This window comes from Symphalangus syndactylus, chromosome 19 (genome assembly GCF_028878055.3).
Source record: "Symphalangus syndactylus isolate Jambi chromosome 19, NHGRI_mSymSyn1-v2.1_pri, whole genome shotgun sequence".
NCBI classification, from domain to species: Eukaryota; Metazoa; Chordata; class Mammalia; order Primates; family Hylobatidae; genus Symphalangus; species Symphalangus syndactylus.
Window position 1 is genome coordinate 22,852,852 of NC_072434.2, and position 19,702 is coordinate 22,872,553.

Sequence of the window (19,702 nt, forward strand, 5' to 3'; positions counted from 1 at the left end):
TCATTCCATCCTCCATACTGCTGCCAGCATGATCTTTCTAAAACACAGCTCTCAACATGTCCCTTCCCTACTCAAAACCTTTAAGGACTCATATTGCTTGTAGAAGAGAATGCACATTTGTTAGCGTACCAGAGCAAAACTTTCTGTGTCTTTAGTTACCTTTCCAACCTTGCCTCCAGCCACTCCCTTATGGTTTTTCACACTTGTCATTCCTCCATGCCTTTGTGCACACTGATTTCTGGGTCGGTGATGCCTTCCGCCTGGTGAATTTTTCATTCTTCAAAGTCCAGCTTGCATGTCGTTTCCGTGACTCTTTCTGTTTCCTCTTCCTCTCTCTCTCTGTGTGTTGGCTGAATGAATTCCTCTTTCATCTATGTTCCATTAGCTCTTTATTCACCTTATAATAATACACCTCGTGTTGTGGTGTATGGTTTGCTATTTACATGTCTTTTTCTCTGGCTAAGCTCTGAGCTCCTCAGGGGCAGGAACTATATTATATTTACCCCTTCACCTTTGATTTCATCTTTGATTTTATTTCCTTTTCGGAGACTTAAAATAAGAGTTGTTAGAAAAGGCAGGAGAATCATATCTTAAGTAAACCTCAATCTCTAGTTTGAAGTTTGTTAGTTACAAGGCAAAGTGAATGAAAGGATTAAGAGTTCTGCTTAACAGCAAGCACACATATTTGTAATTCCCATCTTTCTATAAAACAGATTTTTTAAAGAATACTTAGAAAATAGGATATAATCTGAATTTTTTCTCAACTCCAAAATCCCTTCTCCAACCATTCATTTAAAAATGTTATATTTTAAAAATAAAAATAAAATTTTATTGTATACATTTAAGTTGTACAACATAATGTTGTAAGATACAGGAAGATAGTAAAATGGCTACTGTAGTGAAGCAAATCAGCATATCCATCATCTCACGGTTACCTATTTTTTTGTGAAAGAGCAGATAAAATATATTCATTTAGTAAACATTTAATACAGTACAATGTTATCATCCATAGTCCTCATGTTGTACATTAGATTTCTAGACCTGCATATCCTACACATGTACTGTTTTGTATCCTTTGACCTACTTTTCCCCCATTTCCTCCCTCTCCCTGTCACCCTAGTTAACCACTGTTTTATAATCTGTTTTTGCATACTTAACATTTAAAAAAAGATTCCACATATAAGTGAGATTATGCAGTATTTTTCCGTGTCTGGTTTATTTCACTTAGCATAATGTTTTCTAAGTTCATACACTTGGCAAATGGCAGGATCTCCTTTTTAAAGGCTGAATAATATTCCATTATAGATATGTAATAAATATATATTACATATATCAACACACATATTACACACATACCCCACAGTTTCTCATTCATTCATCCATTGATGGACATTTTGCTTGTTTCCATATTTTGGCTTCTGTGAATAAAGCTGCAATGAACACGGGAGTGTAGGTACCTTGAAATGGTGGTGATTTCATTTCCTTTGGGAATATGCCCTGAAGTAGGATTGCTGGGTCATGTGGTAGCTCTATTTGTACTTTCTTTAGGAATCCATACCATTTTCCACTATTTCCACCAATGACTACACTGGTCTACATTCCCACCAACAGCATGCAAGGGTCCCTTTTCTGAACACCCTTGCCAACACTTGTTACCTGTTGTCTTTTTGATAATAGCCATCCCAACAAATGTGAGCCCACCCTTCCTTTTAACTGTCATTTTAAACGTAGCGCAGTGGCTGGGTGTGGTGATTCACGCCTATAATCCCAGCACTTTGGGAGGCCGAGGAAGGCAGATCACCTGAGGTTAAGAGTTCAAGACTAGCCTGGCCAATATGGTGAAACCCCGTCTCTACTAAAAATACAACAATTAGTTGGGTGTGGTGGTGGGTGCCTGTAGTCCCAGCTACTTGGGATGCTGAGGCAAGAGAATCTCTTGAACCTGGGAGATGGAGGTTGCAGTGAGCCAAGATCGCATCACTGCACTCCAGACTGGGCGACAGAGCAAAGTAATTTAGTCTTTTGTCAATGATTGAGAATTTTGATAATATGTATTAAGAATCTTTAAAATGCTTCTACGTCTTGGTGGGATAATCTATAGTAATCTAAGGAATCAACTTTAAACACAGGAAAATATTTTTGTTCAAATACACACAAAGTTTGAGCTGAGGCCTTGTGGCAGGCATGGAGGTGTCACACGAGAGGACTTGGTGAGGGAAGTGAGTTGGCCGGCAGCCTCCAGCTGCTGCACCTTTGGGATCCAGCACAACATTCAGGCCGAGGCCACATGGATGCTGGTAGCCATCAACCTGGCTGAGACTTTCTCAGAGCAGTTTGCTGCTCTTTGTATCCAGCCTTCCTTCCTCCCTTCTTTCCTTTCCCAAGCATCAGACCTTCATCATGCTCAAAGGCTCTCTTGGTTTATGCCAGCTCCCTCCCCTTCATCCTTCAAAGAAGTTTTCCCTGCTAATTCTCCTGCACTTCTAAATCCGTCTTGGCCTCCACTTCCTAGAGGATGTGAACTAGCAGGCCTAGTTCACGTGTATTTACACAGGTAAAGAGGTGGGTCTGAGAAGTCCACGCAGAGAGGAGCACATGATGACCTCAAGGGACTGAGAGATGCCAGTGTGTTGAAGTGGAGTGAGTGGAGGGAGGGCAGGATTTGAATAAAGCTGGAAGAAGAGGCAGGGCCACACTCCACAGGCAGGGGTTTTTCACTTTATCCTATCAGCAAAATCTGTTAAGGATGTTCATTAGAGAAGATGATCAGACTTGCATTTTGAAAAGATTATTTGGGCACCATGTAGCAAAGGCGCCAGTTTGAGAGGCCAATGCAGTAGTCTAAGTCAGAGTGAATGGTAGCCTAGACTAGGTTGTTGGTGGGGAGATGAAGCCATTTAGATATACTTGAGAGATAATTTATGAAATAAAATCCATGAGACTTGGTGATGAGTCAGAAATAAGGGGATGAGGGAGAGGAAGCTTAAAGGCTTCCATGTTTGGGCTTTCATAACTTTATAGGTGGATGTGCCATATGTTGAACTTGGGAACTCTTGAAGAGAACTGGGAGTAGAGGGAAGACTATGCCCATTGAATCTGAACAAACTGCATTTGAGGTGTTCAAGAAGTAACATTCAAGAAAGGAGTCAAGTAGGCATTTGGTGGTGGACCAGGACTGGTGAACAAAACATGCGCTTGCAAACGTAATTGCAGTTTTTCCCATTGAAAGTAATGGCAAAAGCCACAAATATGTTTGCACCAAGCTAATACACCTGTAGATCATTGGTGCTGCTGCAGAAGCTTGTGATCCAGGAGCCAGAGTCGTCTTTCCTGAGAACTGGGGAGTGACTGAGAAGCTGGTAGAGGATAGCAGCTCCTCTGCAAGCAGGCGCATGGCAGCGGTGAAGGATTAGCCCTGGAGGAATAGGTGTTTGTCTTTGATGTCTTTTTGTGGCTTGTCAAAAGGATGAATAAAGGTCTGAAAGTGACCACGATGAACAGACACTCACACACACACACATACGTGTGCACACAAACACCCCAAAAGATTTATTTTAAGGAATTGCTCATGCACTTGGAGCTGGCAAATCCAAAATGTGTAGGGTAATCCAACAAGTTCAGGCAGGAGTTGATATGACAGTCTTGAGGCAGAATTTCTTATTTTTCTGGGAAGCCTCCGTTTTTGCTGTTAAGGCCTTCCAACTGATTTGATGAGTCCCACCCACATGATTGAGGGTAATTTCCTTACATGAAGTCAATTGATTGTAGATGTTTACCACATCTATAAAATACCTTCACAGAAACACTTAGATCAGTGTTACTAAGTACCTGGACACTACAGCCTAGCCAAGTTGACACGTGAAACTAACCAACACAGGAACCGTGGTGGCTGTGGGGAGGTGGAACTCTTGACCTCAAGGTTCCAGTGAAGACCAGTGGGAGGGGAGAACATTCTGCTAAGTCTGAGGATTCAGGGAGTGTGCCAGGTTAAGGATTAACAGTTCCAGAAAGCCTAGTGGAAGGATCTGTGAACTCAGTGAAAACTGAAGGCTAGGGAAGGAAAAGGGGTCGCAATGGAACCTCCATTCCAAGCCATCACAATGGCTATGGAGAAAAAATTGTGTCCAGGCTCCCCACTTCATCTTCATACCTGCAGGTGAGCTGAAGTCCAGCCTGCCTTCTCTGAGGTCTGGTCTGTCTTCAGGGCATTCTTCTCCGGACATAGTGAAATGGAGAGTTCCCTGAACCCCTTCGAAGGATGTGCAACAGGGGTGTGGCTCACTCTTCAGTTTCTGTGCACGCTCAGACCCCTTAGAGGACAGGGAGCATGCAGATGGGCAGGTGCAGGAACCGGGGAGAGCACTTTTTGAACTCTGGCCCCACGATAGTGTCTAGAGGTGGATCCCTGTGACTCCCTAGTGGGCATGCTACAGTGCTCTTTTAGCTCTGCTGTCCACAGATGGCTTAAGTGTTAACCAGCTCAGTGCCCTCTTGATACCCGGGTTCTTGTCCAGCACCCAGGAAGAATCAGGTCACACATGGACTTGAAGGATGGTGAATGCAGGGGTTTTACTGAGTGGTGGAGGTGGCTCTCAGTGGGATCGATGGGGAGCTGGAAAGGAGATGGAGTGAGAAGATAATCTTCCCCTGAAGTTTGGCCGTCCAGCGGCTGATTTCCTCTCTGACTGTCCCCAGCAGAACTCTCAACATTCAGATACTCCTTCTCTTCCCTCCTCTCAGCTGCACCGTCTTGCCACTCTTCTGCTCTTCTGTTCATCTGCCCGTCTGCTTGTCTGCCCATGGAGCCTGGGGTTTGGGGTTTATATGAGTACAGGATGGGGGGATGTGGCAGGGGAAAAGGCAACTTCTGGGTGCAAAACAGGAATGCCTGTTCCCACTTAGGGCCATGGGTTTCCAGGCTTGAGTGTGGGGCTTTTGCCAAGGAACCACCCTCTTCTACCCAGTATTTCCGTGTCTCCTGTCTGTATCAATAGTGCCCCGTGCCATGCCACCCCCCCCGCCATCTACCACTGCCCTCATCATGTCTGTTAGGCTGGACTTATAATTCTGCAATGCTGATTTTCTAGCACAGACGGCTGTGTTTTTATATGGCATTCTAAATTGTTTATTAACTTGCCAACCTATGCTGTGATTCAGAAAGGAAATGGTTTTCAGGAGTGTGGAAGCCAATCAATCTAAGCAGGAATTGCCACCTGTGGGAATACAGAAGTAAAAATTGCCAATACTTTTGGTGGTATAAATGTTTATACTTGAAAAGCACAAACTTGCTTAGAAGGAATGAAGGTTTGCTCTATAATTTCTCAAGAACTAAATGTCACACAGAGTGGGGAATAAAAAAAGTCTATTAGCATGATAGATTTGGTGCAAATTTCTTGTCTATAAACCGCAACTTAAATTTTTTTTTATTATTTATTTGTTTATTTGTTTTTAGAGACAGGGTCCAAGCTGGTCTCGAACTCCTGAGCTCAAGTAATCCTTCTACTTCAGCCTCCTGAGTGCCAGTTTTCTTCTCTGTAAAATGGGTGGAGAATCACTCCTGCCTGGATTATTCTAGAATTTTCTCAGGAATAGATCAAATTAATTGATAAAATTAATCTATTAGAAGAGTTTAAAATACTAGGCAAATGGGAGCAATGGTTGCTATTACAATGGTTGTTGCTACTTTTATTATTATTCTCCTTATTTTCATAGAATCAAAGTGCAATGTGGAATTTTAACATGACCTCAACACAAGGGAAAACAATGTGTGGGGTAGTGCTTGGGTCTTTCCATATTAAAAATTGCTTATCATTGATTTAGATGTCTGATTTTTTTAATCAGTCTAATGTTTATTTAGATTTTCTCTCCACAGTTTGATTCTCACCCTGTTGGATTAAAGCCCAGGACGGCCAGGCTTTTTGATGCGAGGGCCACGCAGTGGTTTCTGATTGAGCCTCTGGGCCCCCCTGTCCCAAGGCTGCTCCTGTCTACCGTGGACAAATTGCACTGCCTCAGGATATTGACCATTTGTCTGCCAATTCCTTTTATTCTCTCTTGGTTCAGGAGGCAGAATTTGTCTATCGCTTCCAATTTGGGAAGCAAATTTCAGTCTTGGAATTATTAACCCTCCTCTAAATTCATTACACTGAAAGTTCACAGGAATTCAAATGGTAACATAAGTGTTAATATGGCTTCATTGGCCCCACAGTTACCTGAGCTGCTTGCAATCTAGCTGAAGCTGCAGGCTCTTAGTGCTAAGAGCAAACCATGCATCCATCCACCCTAGCACCTGCTTACACACAATGTCTCGACACAGCAGTATGAAGAGCAGGCAGGAAGTTATCATTTGCACCACGCTTGATTTGATGTATCCATTTGGAATTTGCGATTTTTAGGGCAGAGATTGTATTGAATTTTACTCTTAAAGCTTTACAAAGCAAATTAATTGTATTGGGTTAAACATTTTTGTCTTTATAGAATAAATCTTTTTTCCTCAAGCACTAGTAAATGACTATTTGGAAATCATTGATATGTTAATTCCATACCAGGTACTGGGTATACTATTTATGCAAGTAAGGTCATATAAGCTGCTTACTTGTTTTAAAATGTGTGTGTTTCATCTCGCGAGTTAGATACAAGGCTCCGGTGTTTCAATGGTTCTTAGAGCATCTGCCCCTCTCCTTTACTCCCTTATCCTAGATTGTGGCCAGAGTGGCCTCTCCAAGATACAAACCTGATTCTCTTCTGGAAAAAAAAATCGTTCAGGGTTGCTTCACCACCTTCAGGTGCCTCCAGCCTCTCAGTCCTCCTTGCTGCCCACCATCTGCCTCATTTTCCGCCCCGTCCCCCAGGCACTTGTCTTCCAGTCTGGCTGAACAACCTGCAATTACAGAGGGTTTATGAGCTCTCAGAGCTGTGCCTGTGCTCCTGCAGCTCTCTACATAAGAAACATCTTTGCCTTCTGTGGCCTCTTCCTCCTGTGTTTCAAGGCACAACTCACATGCCGTTTTTTTCAGGATGGTCTTTCTAGTTATGTGCCTCATCCTGCCCCACCCTTTCTTTGGTCCCCAAAGAGCCTATCTATCCTGGCACTCATAGCTGCTGTAATTGTTTTTTAATGAAGTTTCTCTCTCAGAGGGAGAAAGCCCAGCATCTATCACATGTTGTGACTCTTAACAGGTATTCAATAAATATTCCTTGAATAAATGGTTCTTAACTATTTACTAAACTTTTTCGTAAAAAAAAGTGTCTCTTCTTAGCCTTCACTTATATGTCTCTGCTTGTTAAAGCGTAGTTTGAGAACCAGCAGCATCAGCATCACCTGGGAACTTGTGAAAAATGCAGAATGTTGGCCCCACCGCAGACCTGCTCATCAGAATCTGCATCTTAATAAGGTCTCCAGGTGATCTGTCCCCACCTTCAGGTTTGAAAAGCGCCACTAGAGGTAACTAAAAGAAATGCAATTTTATTTCACTTAAAATAATTTAGCCAGGCACGGTGGCTCACACCTGTAATCCCAGCGCTTTTGGAGGCCGAGGTGGGTGGATCACTTGAGGTCAGGAGTTTGAGACCAGCCTGGCCAACATGGTGAAATCCCATCTCTACTAAAAACACAAAAATTAGCCAGATGTGGTGGCGAGCACTTCTAGTTCCAGCTACTCGGGAGGCTGAGGCAGGAGAATGGCTTGAACCTGTGAGGCGGATGTTGCAGTGAGCCGAGATCGCACCATTGCACTCCAGCCTGGGTGTCACAGCGAGACTCCATCTCGAAAAAAATAAAAAATAAATAAATAAAATAATTCAGTCATTCTTTTTTTTTTTTTTTTTTTTTTAATACAGATTCTCATTCCATTGCCCAGGCTAGAGTACAGTGGCATGATCTCTGCTCACTGCAACCTCTGCCTCCTGGGTTCAAGCAATTCTCCTGTCTCAGCCTCCCAAGTGGCTAGGATTACAGGCACTCACCACCATGACCAGCTAATTTTTGTATTTTTAGTAGAGACGGGGTTTCGGCCATGTTGGCGAGGCTGGTCTCGTAGTCCTGGCCTCAAGTGATCTGCCTGCTTCAGCCTCCCAAAGTGCTGAGATTACAGGCGTGTGCCACAGTGACCGACCTAGTCATTCAATTTTTAATGCCTTTTCTGAGTATTAAAGTAGTCTAAGGCAATTTTAAAAGTTTATTAAAACTCTAGTATGCTAATTTTAGGAGTAATTTGTAATGAAAAATACAAATTGTCATTTACATTTGATACTACTGCAGATACAGGAAATTTTTGCTCATAAAAGGGACATAAAGACCACGAGGATGTGTGAAGTATGCCTAATAACAAAATTCCCAGAATTTCCAGGATCTCCAGAATTTCCTCATAGAAGGGGCTTAGGGAAGGCCACATGGTTGGAAGAGCAGGCTGAACAATTGGCCTTGAAGTTGTATCTGTATGACAAGCATGCATTTTTGCTTAGATTATGTTACCAAGTTCATATACAATTTTTCTAAACATGAATTTATCCACATCTTATATAGAAATGAGGAAATGTCAATTGCCCATAACAAAGAATGAGTTAACTTCCTCACCTCTTTTACTGTGAAACTCTATATCCGATTCATTAGCAGATCCTGTAGGCATTACCTTTGGAATGTACCCAGAATGTGACTACTTTTTTCTATTTTTCTCATCATCACTCTACACCAAGCCACCTTTATCTCTTGCCTGAATTATTACACTAGCCTCCTCTTGTTTTCCTCCTTCCACCCGACTTCCTAACAGTCTCTTTCCCTCTCAGTTGCCAGATCATGCCCTCCTCTGCCCAAAACCATCCAATGGCTTCCTGTCTTACACTAAAGGACACTGAGGCCCTCGCTGAGGACTACAAAGTCTTCCATGGCCTGGCCTCCAACCCCCTCCAACTTTATCCTCTTCTTTCCCCTTGTTTTCCTCCCTTCCTTCCTTCCTTCCTTCCTTCCTTCCTTCCTTCCTTCCTTTGAGATGGAGTCTTGCTTTGTTGCCCAGGCTGGAGTGCAGTAGTGCGATCTCGGGTCACTGCAACTTCTGCCTGCTGGGTTCAAGTGATTCTCCTGCCTCAGACCCCCGAGTAGCTGGGATTACAGGCGCCCTCCACCACACCCAGCTAATTTTTGTATTTTTAATAGAGACGGGTTTCACCATGTTGGGCAGGCTGGTCTTGAACTCCTGACCTCAAGTGATCTGCCCGCCTTGGCCTCCCAAAGTGCTGAGATTACAGGCACGAGCCACTGCGCCTGGCCCCGCTTCACTGTCTTTTACTTTTGTGCTTGCACACAGGCTTCCTGGACGTTTCTCAAGCCTGGCCAGCAATGCTTCTGCCTCAAGGCCTTTGCATGGATTCATTCCACTGCCAGAAAGCGTTCCAGATATCCTAATGGCCCATTTCCTCCTTCTTCAGGTTTCCCTCAAATGGCAAAGAGTCCTTCCCTGGTCTCTTGCCACCCCTTTCACCTACCCCTCCACTGTCACTTTTTATCTCTTGATCTTACTTTATATTTTATCATGGCAGTTATCACCATCATCTGATATAGTACTTGGTTATTTTATCTATTTTTGTATCTTTCCATTAAAATTCAAACTCTGTAAAGTAGGGGATTTGTCTTATTCACTGTTTTATCCCCAGTGCCCAGAACAGCCTTGCATATAGTAATTGCTTAATTAAATATTGGTTGAATAAAGCCATGAATGACAGCACAGAGGGTCGGTGTTGAAAGGATGTCACTGACGAAGATTAGTGGAGAATGGCTGAAGTCCATTGTCACTACATCAGATGTTACCTACAAGTGTTCAATTCTTTCTTTGTAAACCTGAATACTGGAGTTGCTAATAAATTGCAATATTGTCAGGTTAACAAATCTTTCTCTTGTTATCAATGTCATATAATATGCAGAAGACTATATGTTACAGGCAAAGGGAAAGAAAGAAAAGGTCTTAAATAATCCCTAGTGCTTAGTCTCTGTGTGTCCTATCCTCCTCGTTTATTCTCTTTCCTGCCTAATTTATCTTTTTATTTTATTTTATTTTATTTTTAAGATGGAGTCTTGCTCTTGTCGCCTAGGTTGAAGTGCAGTGGTACGATCTCGGCTCAATACAACCTCCGCCTCCCCTGTTCAAGCTATTCTCCTGCCTCAGCCTTCCCAGTAGCTGGGATTACAGGCGCCTGCCACCATGCCTGGCTACGTTTTGTACTTTTAGTAGAGATGGGGTTTCACCATGTTGGCCAGGCTGGTCTCGAACTCCTGACCTCAGGTGAGGAGGTACCTCAGGAGCCTTGGCCCCCCAAAGTGCTGGGATTGCAGGCGTGAGCCACCGCACCCAGCCCAGTTTATCTTTTTAAACAGTCTGTGCCACTTTGAATGGATAGGGTATTTGTTTTAAATCGAAGGTTTTTAAAGTGACCCAACTATAGTCCCAAACTATTAGCTTAAACCAAAGATCAGCAAACTTCTCCTGTAAAAGGTCAGATTGAAAATATTTCAGGCTTTGCAGGTAACATGTAGTTTTTGTGGTGACAACGCTGCCATTGTACTGTAAAAGCAGACATAGGCACTACTTAAACATACGGGTGTGGTTTTGTTACAATAGCTTACGAAAACAGGTCTGCTGGAGTTGGCACATGGGCCACGGTTAGCTGATCCCTGGCCTAAACCAAAGTCATACATCTCTAGACTGTGAACCCTTGCGGGTACGACAGTGTCTAACATGTATGCTAGGTACAAAGCAATATCTGTCAAATAAGGAAATAAATAGACACTCCCTAAGAAATCCATTGTTAGTTTTAGATACTGTTAGTCATGGTTGGAAAGATTGGTGTCGTGATCCTGCCATGGCCTGAGCATTCGGGCTTCCGGAATGTGGCTGTGAAGAACCTGTAGCCAGGGAAGTGATGCCTCATCTCACCACTCTGAGGACACGTTTCTCACCATTTAACTTCCTTCAAGTCAGAATATATCGTATACCTTTCAATGATATCAGAAACACGTTTCCTTTTCAGTGGTGCATAAGATAATGGTGTGTCTCACAATTGTTGGCATCTTAGATTTGAAGAAGTAAGGTATTTCTCACTTGGATTTTCAGATTAACAAGTGACCAAACAAAATGTCCAACTAAGAAAGAACTATGCTGTCTGTGATGTAATAATCGCCAGGGCTGAGGAAGGTAATAGTGTCTGGATTTAGGTGCAAAGGCTCTTGCTCACTCTATCTTTCAAGTAGTATAGACTTCCATGGTGAACGGATAGACAATGAAAAGGAGGTTTCCATGTGTCGGACCTTAGTGGCTTTAAGAATTATTTTTCAAGTCATATCTTCTTTATCCTAGATAATCAAGAATTTACTGGCCCAGAAATTATCAGCGAAAGTATAATTTTAAATGATTACGTTGTCTTTTAAAGTAGTTATAAGAAAGGTAAAGAGGAAGATTTTAATACGAATCAGATCTTTTCATGGTGACACGAAAAAGGAATCTTCCTTTTTCATGGTGACAGAGATTATTAATGCTGCTTTTCAAATTATTTGCTTTCAAATACACATTAAAACAGGATAAAAGCAATTAAATATTTGACTCAATCTGAGAAATGTTTTTTGAGCATCCATTATGAGTAGGTATCGAGTTAAAATAAGTTAAAGCTGGGAGCAGGTTTAGGATCCCTGGTAGAGCGCCTGGCTCCCTAAAACTTCATGATGGAAGAAACAGAGGACGTTCAGTAGACTTCTGATTCCCTTTTAATTCTTCCCATGTGCTGACACATTACACTACTGAGATGTACATCTTATTTATGCTAGGAGATTTGTGACATTTTGTAAGCTTGGCTTTCTCTCTCTCTCTCTGAAAGTAAAGTAATTCACTAGAAAATAAGGAGGGAGAATGCAGGGGTGAGAGAGGGAAGGAAGGATTACTGCTTTTGGGCATCTGGGCCAGGTCTTAATTTCCTGACCATAGATGGGTAAATACCTGTTTACTTTCCTTTGACCAAGAGGAGTAGATAACTGAAATTGTCTAAGCGAAGACACAGAGTAGGATTTGGCAACCTGGGAATGGTCAGGGTACTTGATTTGGGGGGCATAATAACCTGATTTCAGGATGGCTGGCAACACAGTGGAGGGCAGGGGAAGAGGAGAGCCTTCCCTGTTGCCCTCTCCTTCCTCTCACCCTCCATCCCTGGGAGCCTGATGGTTTCTCTGGGGTGTTCCAGATATACAAGTGGCAGCTGTCCCTCCTCCATGTTTATATAGCTACTGTCACTCCCATCTTCCACACTCCCAACCAAGGGCTGAAGGAGGCCTTGACCACCTGAGCTGCTGATGTCACAACCCACCAACCCACCCCCATGTAGGCACTGATGGGATGGATGACTGGAGCTGTTTTCCATTCCCAAACACCTGAGGGACGGACAGAAGGAAGGGCACATGGCTTTATTCTGTTTGGAGAGCTCAGAAGCAAACAGATTATTAATAACGAGTATTTTACTAACCGATAAAAAAATTAGTAGTTTTTGGCTTTCCCTGTTCCTATGTAATCACAATGAATTGTGTTCAAACATATAAAAATGTTCGTAGTCCCACGTTCCCCTGAAGTCCCTTTCTTTTTCTTTTCTTTTTCTTTTTTTTTTTTGAGATGGAGTTTTGCTCTTGTTGCCCAGGCTGGAGTGCAGTGGCGCGATCTCGGCTCACCGCAACGTCTGCCTCCCGGGTTCAAGTGACTCTCCTGCCTCAGCCTCCAGAGTCATCGGGATTACAGGCATGTGCCACCACCCCCGGCTAATTTTGTATTTTTAGTAGAGACAGGATTTCTCCATGTTGGTCAGGCTGGTCTTGAACTCCTCACTTCAGGTGATCTGCCCGCCTTGGCCTCCCAAAGTGCTGGGATTACAGGCGTGAGTCACCGCTCCCGGCCTGAAGTCCCTTTCTTGAGACTACAACAGTGCGCCCCTACCATTGTGTTTTAGGTCCGCTCTCATATCTTTGCTTCTGCTCTGAGACTTTGTTGCATGTCACATTATATTTGGGAAAGTTTTCTGCTGTGCTTGAAACACAGGACATTGACATCTCTGTGGACTGTAAATCAAAGTGTAGATGGAAAACCCCTTCCTTTGACTCCAGTAGTTAATAGTACCTGGATCTGAAGTGCAAAGCTCCAACTGCACTTTATGAAAATAAACACAAACATTGTGAGGATGCTTCAGTCGAGTTAAATATAAGGATAAGTAATCATTTAATATCAGCTCCCAACACACTGATACCTCATTCTGTGGAAAACTCTTTGGCTAGATAAGGTAATTAATACAGGGACAGTCTTAATCTTAGGAAAAAAATTATATTTCTTATTGTCCCCTGGTTGATCCTAGCTTGCAGTTTTGTTTTTTTTTTGTTTTTTTTTTTTGGGATAGAGTTTCACTTTGTCATCCAGGCTGGCATGCAGTGGCACGATCCTGGTTCACTGCAACCTCCACCTCCCAGGTTCAAGTGATTCTCCTGCCTCAGCTTCCCGAGTAGCTGGGATTACAGGTGCCCATCTCGACTAATGGGCTAATTTTTGTATTTTTAGTAGAAATGGGGTTTCATCATGTTGGCCAGGCTGGTCTCAAACTCCTGACCTCAGGTGATCTGCTCGCCTTGGCCTCCCAAAGTGCTGGGATTACAGGCGTGAGCCACCATGCCTGGCTAGGGTGTTTCAATGTTGCAGCCTGATCATTACATTTCTTTCTTTCATTCTTTTTTTTTTTTTTTAAAGCCCTGCATGCTTTCAGTTCATTCTCTTGCTCCTTCTATGCCCTTGTCTTCTGGTCTCTTCTTTTCTCTATCTGTGGGTCGCCCTTGGCTTTCTGGTTCTCACTTCTCATGTCCCAGCAGTCATCTGTTACTCAGCCTTTTATGCCTTTGTAAGCAGCATCCACATTTAAATCTTGTACCTTCTGTAAAATTCTCTTTGGCTAATAACACTTCAGGCACAAATGTGTCTGGATAAAGAGCCTGCATGTTAGTGTTGAAGACAAACAAGCTTCTCATTTGAGTTTCCTTTATATTAAAATGAAACAAAGCAAAAACAAACAGAAAAGAAGCACAAAAAGCAGAAACCACTGTCATGCCACTTTTACTTTTTGCTTAGTTTAGCCAAGATGATTATTTTTAAAGATGTGAAATAAACCCATGATAATGGTGTGTTTTATTGCCTTTTCTTTTATTGAGGTTGAGGAAAACAAGGTTCTTCCTAAAAATCAGATGATGAAACGAAAAGGGAGAAGTAGAGTTTAATAATCCATCTCTTCCATATTTTGTTTCCTAGATTCTGCATTAATCCATTACATGCCTGTAATCCTCGCACTTTGAGAGGCTGAGGCGGGAGGATTTCTTGAGCACAGGAGGTTGAGACCAGCCTGGGCAACACAGGGAGACCCTGTCTCTACAGAAAACAAAACAAAACAAAACAAAACAAAACAAAACATCAGCTGTGCATGGTGGCGCACACCTGTGGTCCCATCTATTCAGGAGGCAAAGGTGGGAGAATTACTTGAGCCTGGGAGGTCAAGGCTGCAGTGAGCCATTATCATGCCATTGCACTCCAGTCTGGGCAGCAGAGAAAGCCCTTGTCTCAAAAAAAGAAAAAAAGAGATGACAGGCTTTCTCTGTCTCCCCAGGTGGTTGTGCCACTTTAAGACTTCTTAAAGGGAAGTAGAGATGATGAGTGAGCACTGATCGGGCATTGCCCAAGGAGCTTGGCTGGAATCCAGGCCACACAATAGTTGCAGGAACATTTGACACTCAAATAACACAAGGCCACAAGGCAAGAGCAGAGGCGAAATAAAACCTGTTACAGCAACACTCAGGGGGAATGTAACACGTGTTTCCACACTTATTTATAGAAGCTTGTTCCACCTCTATGGCAGAGACCTTTTGGCAGTCTTAATTTACTTCTGGGGAAAATCTTTGGGACAAAATTTTTTTAAACAGCCAGTACCTTGCTAACTGCACTGATGGCAAAGTAATGTGAGCAGAAATGATCGACACAACATGTTTTCTCTTCTAACATAGTTGCTTTATATTTGTGTAGTCTCTAATAATTAATGTATAGAGAACATGGTTCAAGTGATTTTGTGATAAAATAAACAGGGAAACTACTAATCAAACCAAGGTATAAAAGTTAGTATAGCTCTTATAGTTACAACGTAGTCAGGGCTAATAAGTGGTGGTTATGCCAATGTTTCCCATTGAGGTGGTATAGAAAATAAAGGTCACCACCTCAAAATTCTCATTTATGTAAGACTCAAAGAATGTCTGTGTTGTCAGTGCTCCCATGGCACTGAGCAGCTGACCCTTGTTTTAGATGTCTGTGGTTACAACTGCGCTTGTCTAAGCTCTTGTTAAGGTCAAGAAAATTTCTAGTTATTTGGTGTTGCAATTATTAGAAATGTATCTGTCACTATTGCTTCTTTTCTTTTTAATTTGTTATTATTATTTTTTTGAGACAGAGTCTCACTCTGTCGCCCAGGGTGGAGTGCAGTGGTATGATCTCGGCTCACTGCAACCTCCGCCTGCTGGGTTCAAGTGATTCTCCTGCCTTAGTCTCCCAAGTATCTGGGATTACAGGCATGTGCCACCACACCTGGCTAATTTTTGTGTTTTTAGTAGAGATGGGGTTTTGCCATGTTGGCCAGGCTGGTCTCGAACTCGTGACCTCAGGTAATCTGCCCACCTCAGCCTCCCAAGTTCTGGGATTACAGGCGTGAACGACCGTGCCCAGCCCATTTCTTTTCAGTCCTGAAGAAAATGCTCAGTTGTTGGAGTGAATGTTGACTCTACAGGATACCTTGGTGTGTGCTTTCAGGAAGACACTGTAGCTAAGTGGTTCAGGTTCCAAACTCCTGAGGTTTAGAATCAGAACTGTTTTTGAACCCTCACTGTGTCACTTTCTAGCTGCAGGACTTTGAACAAGTTATGTACATCTGTAAGTTTCAGTTTTCATAGTCGCAAGAAGGGGTTGTTATGAGGATTAAATGAAATCATGTTTGCGTATTAAGGTAAATGCTAAGCTTTGGAAATAAAGAGACCCCAAGATATAGTGGCTTAAATAAGAGAGCAGTTTATTTCTCTGTCACCTTAGGCTGGTCTGTGGACACTACCAGGCCATTCAGGGACCCAAGGTTACAGCTCTCTTGATGCTCTTCTATCACTGGTCTTCTTGGATTGCTGTCTGCACCTTGGGTGCAGCCAGGGAAAGGGCTGGGAGCCAAAGACTAAGGAAAGTGACTCATTTTCACCGATGGAGAAAACTGAGAAGGTATGCTTGTCACTTCAGCTCACATCCCATTGCCACAGCCCCATCTTACTCACTTGGTCACGACTCATTACAAAGGAAGCTGGAAAATGTAGTCTTCAGCTGGGTGGCCATGTGTCCAGGAAAAAAAGAGAGGATACATTTTGGGGAGATAACTATCTGTCATAGCATATAGCACTCAAAACTCAGCATATAGTGCTTAAACATAGATGCTATTATTTTCATGAATTCTCTCTCGTATGTGTTCTTTGGGTCATTTCCTCAACTAGATCATTGCCTGGAACAATTAATATTTCTCAAGTGAGAAATATTGGATATGGAATACATTGGTTTTATTCAATTAATACAAATAAAATTAATAAAAATATTAAGACATTTTTATGGATGTTCTGGGTTTCTCCAGTGCAACTTTTTCTTTTCTTTTCTTTTCTTTCTTTCTTTTTCTTTTTCTTTTCTTTTTTTTTTTTTTTTTTTTTTTTGAGATGGAGTCTTGCACTGTTTCCCAGGCTGGAGTGCAGTGGCGCGATCTCGGCTCACCGCAACCTCTGCCTGCTGGGTTCGAGCAATTCTCCTGTCTCAGCCTCTCCAGTAGCTGGGACTACAGGTGCATGCCACCACGCCTGGCTAATTTTTGTATTTTTAGTATAGACAAGGTTTCACCATATTGGTCAGGCTGGTCTCAAACTCTTGACCCTAGGTAATCCACCCTCCTCAGCCTCCCAAAGTGCTAGGATTACAGGCATGAGCCACTGCGCCCAGCCCAGTGCAACTTTTTCAGTTGGCTCTCTTTCATCAGATGGTGGGGTGAGTTGTGAGGAAGGGCTGGGAGGACAAGTACCAGCAATGTTCCTAGGTGACATCATCTAACCAGAGAATGTTTTTGACCCTCACACAGAGGAGGTATGTGCATGTGGGAACCAGCACCTTGACCGTGAACTTCTTCCCACTACATATCAGATACTGGAGAAGCAGAGGCAAAGATAGGAATACAATTTTTCCAAAAGGTAGACACATTTTCAGAATGCTAACTCTTGCCTGTTTGTAAACATGAATTGGTCTAACATGTTTGGCAGGCTGTGATTTTCCTCCTGCATCATAAATAAATACCAAAACAAGCTTCGTAAATTTCTCTCTTATATACTTAGGTCTCTGGAGTTGGCTGGACTGTGCATCTCAGTATCTCGCCATTCTAGCAGACTCTAATAGCACAAGCAAATCTTCCCTGCGGGGAGAAGTGAGGAAAGAGGTCCTTCCTGAAGGTTTAGACCTGTCTGTTTGGTTGGCCCTGCTGGAATCTTGGACCGTCAGTTCTGGAGGGTCATTAAAGATTACCCAGCCACTCCATGTAGGAGTCACATTCCCAACACTGTTGTCAGGTCCAGCCTTAGGTGGAACAGTTCCTAGGAGGTCACCGGCCTCTAATATACTTAGTTCCATTTTTGGACAGCTTTGACCATTAAGCTTTTTTTTTTTCCGCATTGTGTCAAAATCTTCCCCTTCAAAATACTTACCTACCTTACTACTACAGGTTTCTACCCTCTGAGCCACAAAGCACAGTTCTAATCCCCTTTGCAGCTCTTTCTTCTGATGTAACGATGCTAAACACCTCATATGAATGGCGTGATGCCACTTTCACTGCCTAGTTTTTGGATGAACAACATACTTACAGTGGGAGCTGACATGCAGTCACACATGTGAATCACCCCTGAAGCAAACATAAAATATGTTTGTGATACAGGGTGGGATAGAAAAGCATATTGGATGAGCACTGGATTATCCCAGTCTGGGCCCCATGAAGGTGTGCACATGGTGAAGTCAAGGAGACCATTGGGGAGCAATGTGGTCCACAACTCGGGAAACTTTGATTCTTTTGTGGAAATCATGTGCTGTGCCTGCTCTATGCCAAGCACTGGGCCAGTGGTTTATAAATGACTGAGTCACTGCTCTTGCCCTTTCACTCACAGTTTAGAAGGGCCACCCTGCGAAACAAACACAACGAGACCAGAGCATAATGAACATCAGACGTCTGGGGGCCCCAGAGATGGGGGTGTGCTGGATGGGGAGGGGCAGCCTCCTTGCCTTGGCTTCTCTAAGCCTGGTTTTTGTTGGCTAGACCATTGGAGAACAGTGAACAGGAAGGAGCAGGCTGTGCTCATGGTGTGGTTGATGCACGAGTGGGCCTGGAGAGGAGGCTGAAAGGGGAGGCTGGGAAGGCAGGCAGAGGCTGTGCCAGGGAAGACCTGGATGCTGTGGTGAGAGTTGACTTTTTCCTGAAAATACCAGGCATTGGAGGACTGTAAGTGAGAGAATGACATGATCAGCTCTGAGTTAGGGAGATGGCTCTGGGTGCTCTATGGAGTGAGGTTTGGAGTACTTTCAGATTGATAGAAGATCAGCCCGGAGGCTAGTGCATACTTCAAGGCAAGAAATGCCAAAGGCTTGCTCCAAATCTGCAAGGAAGGAAAGGGGAGACTGACTGGGGAGAAAAATAGGAAAAGTAACTGGTGGGGCTTGGATAAACACATGGGAAGAAGGAGAGGTGAGGAAGAACAGCCTGTGATGGCTTCCATGCAGGAGATGCCCGTGGTGGCAGGGGAGCTGGAGGGACTTCAATTCCTGTTACTAAAGTACTGAGAGGCCCCAGCCCAGGCATAGCTCCCTGGGCTGGGCTTCACCCTCTGAGGGGTGGGGTGCTCAAGCCCACTGAGGACAGGGGGCTGCTGCTGCTGGGTCAGGTGAGACGAGAGAGTGGGCATGCTCTGCAAAGTAAGAGTTAGACACGAATCAGGCGTTTACACATAGTCTCCTTGGAAGGACGACTCCTGTCTCTCCTTGACTGTGACTAACATGATCCTAAGAACAGTCTGGGATCTGATCTAATGTCTATAGAGCCTGGACCAGGATCCCCAGTGCCTCCTGGGGCCGACTCAGGTCTGACCTGTGCTCCCATCAGCTCAGAAAGGGCATGGAGACTCTAGTGCTTTCAAGCCTCCTCCCTTCTTGATAATTTAGTTTCAAACTCACTCAAGGGAATACTCAGCAATTAGTCTAATTTCATCCCCCTTTGCCCCTTTCTCTCTTTTCCAGCAACAAACATACAATGTTTCTTAGATTGGTTCTTAGCTTTTCTACAAACAAAACCACAATCACAGTCTGTTAGTCACCGAATTATTAATTCCTAACTTAACATAAAACAAATGCCTACATGAAACAGCAATAAAGCATTGCAAGAATATTTATTTTGAGTGACTAAACTATACACTTCCTGTTCAGTGTTAAGGAAAATTGGTCTTTATTATTCCAGGGAAATGTCAAAATCACTAAGTATTGTAGCATTTTGACCTGCATTATGTTGAACAAACTTTCCACATGTTTCTCATAAAAATATACATCAGAGATGGCTT

General features: G+C 43.3%; 1 long non-coding RNA gene across 2 annotated transcripts; it reads right to left on the reverse strand.

Annotated features, from left to right (window-relative positions):
• Positions 1-4,717: 4,717 nt before the first annotated feature.
• On the reverse strand, positions 4,718-11,114 carry LOC129458189 (uncharacterized). 2 transcript variants are annotated; one of them, XR_008649557.1, is made up of 4 exons: positions 10,985-11,087; positions 7,692-7,765; positions 6,734-6,880; positions 4,718-4,806 (listed from the first exon to the last, which is right to left on the reverse strand). It is a non-coding gene; the product is annotated as an uncharacterized lncRNA (long non-coding RNA). The 2 variants fall into 2 exon arrangements; XR_008649556.1 differs by lacking the exon at positions 7,692-7,765 and having other exon boundaries at positions 10,985-11,114.
• Between the last annotated feature and the right edge of the window lie 8,588 nt (positions 11,115-19,702).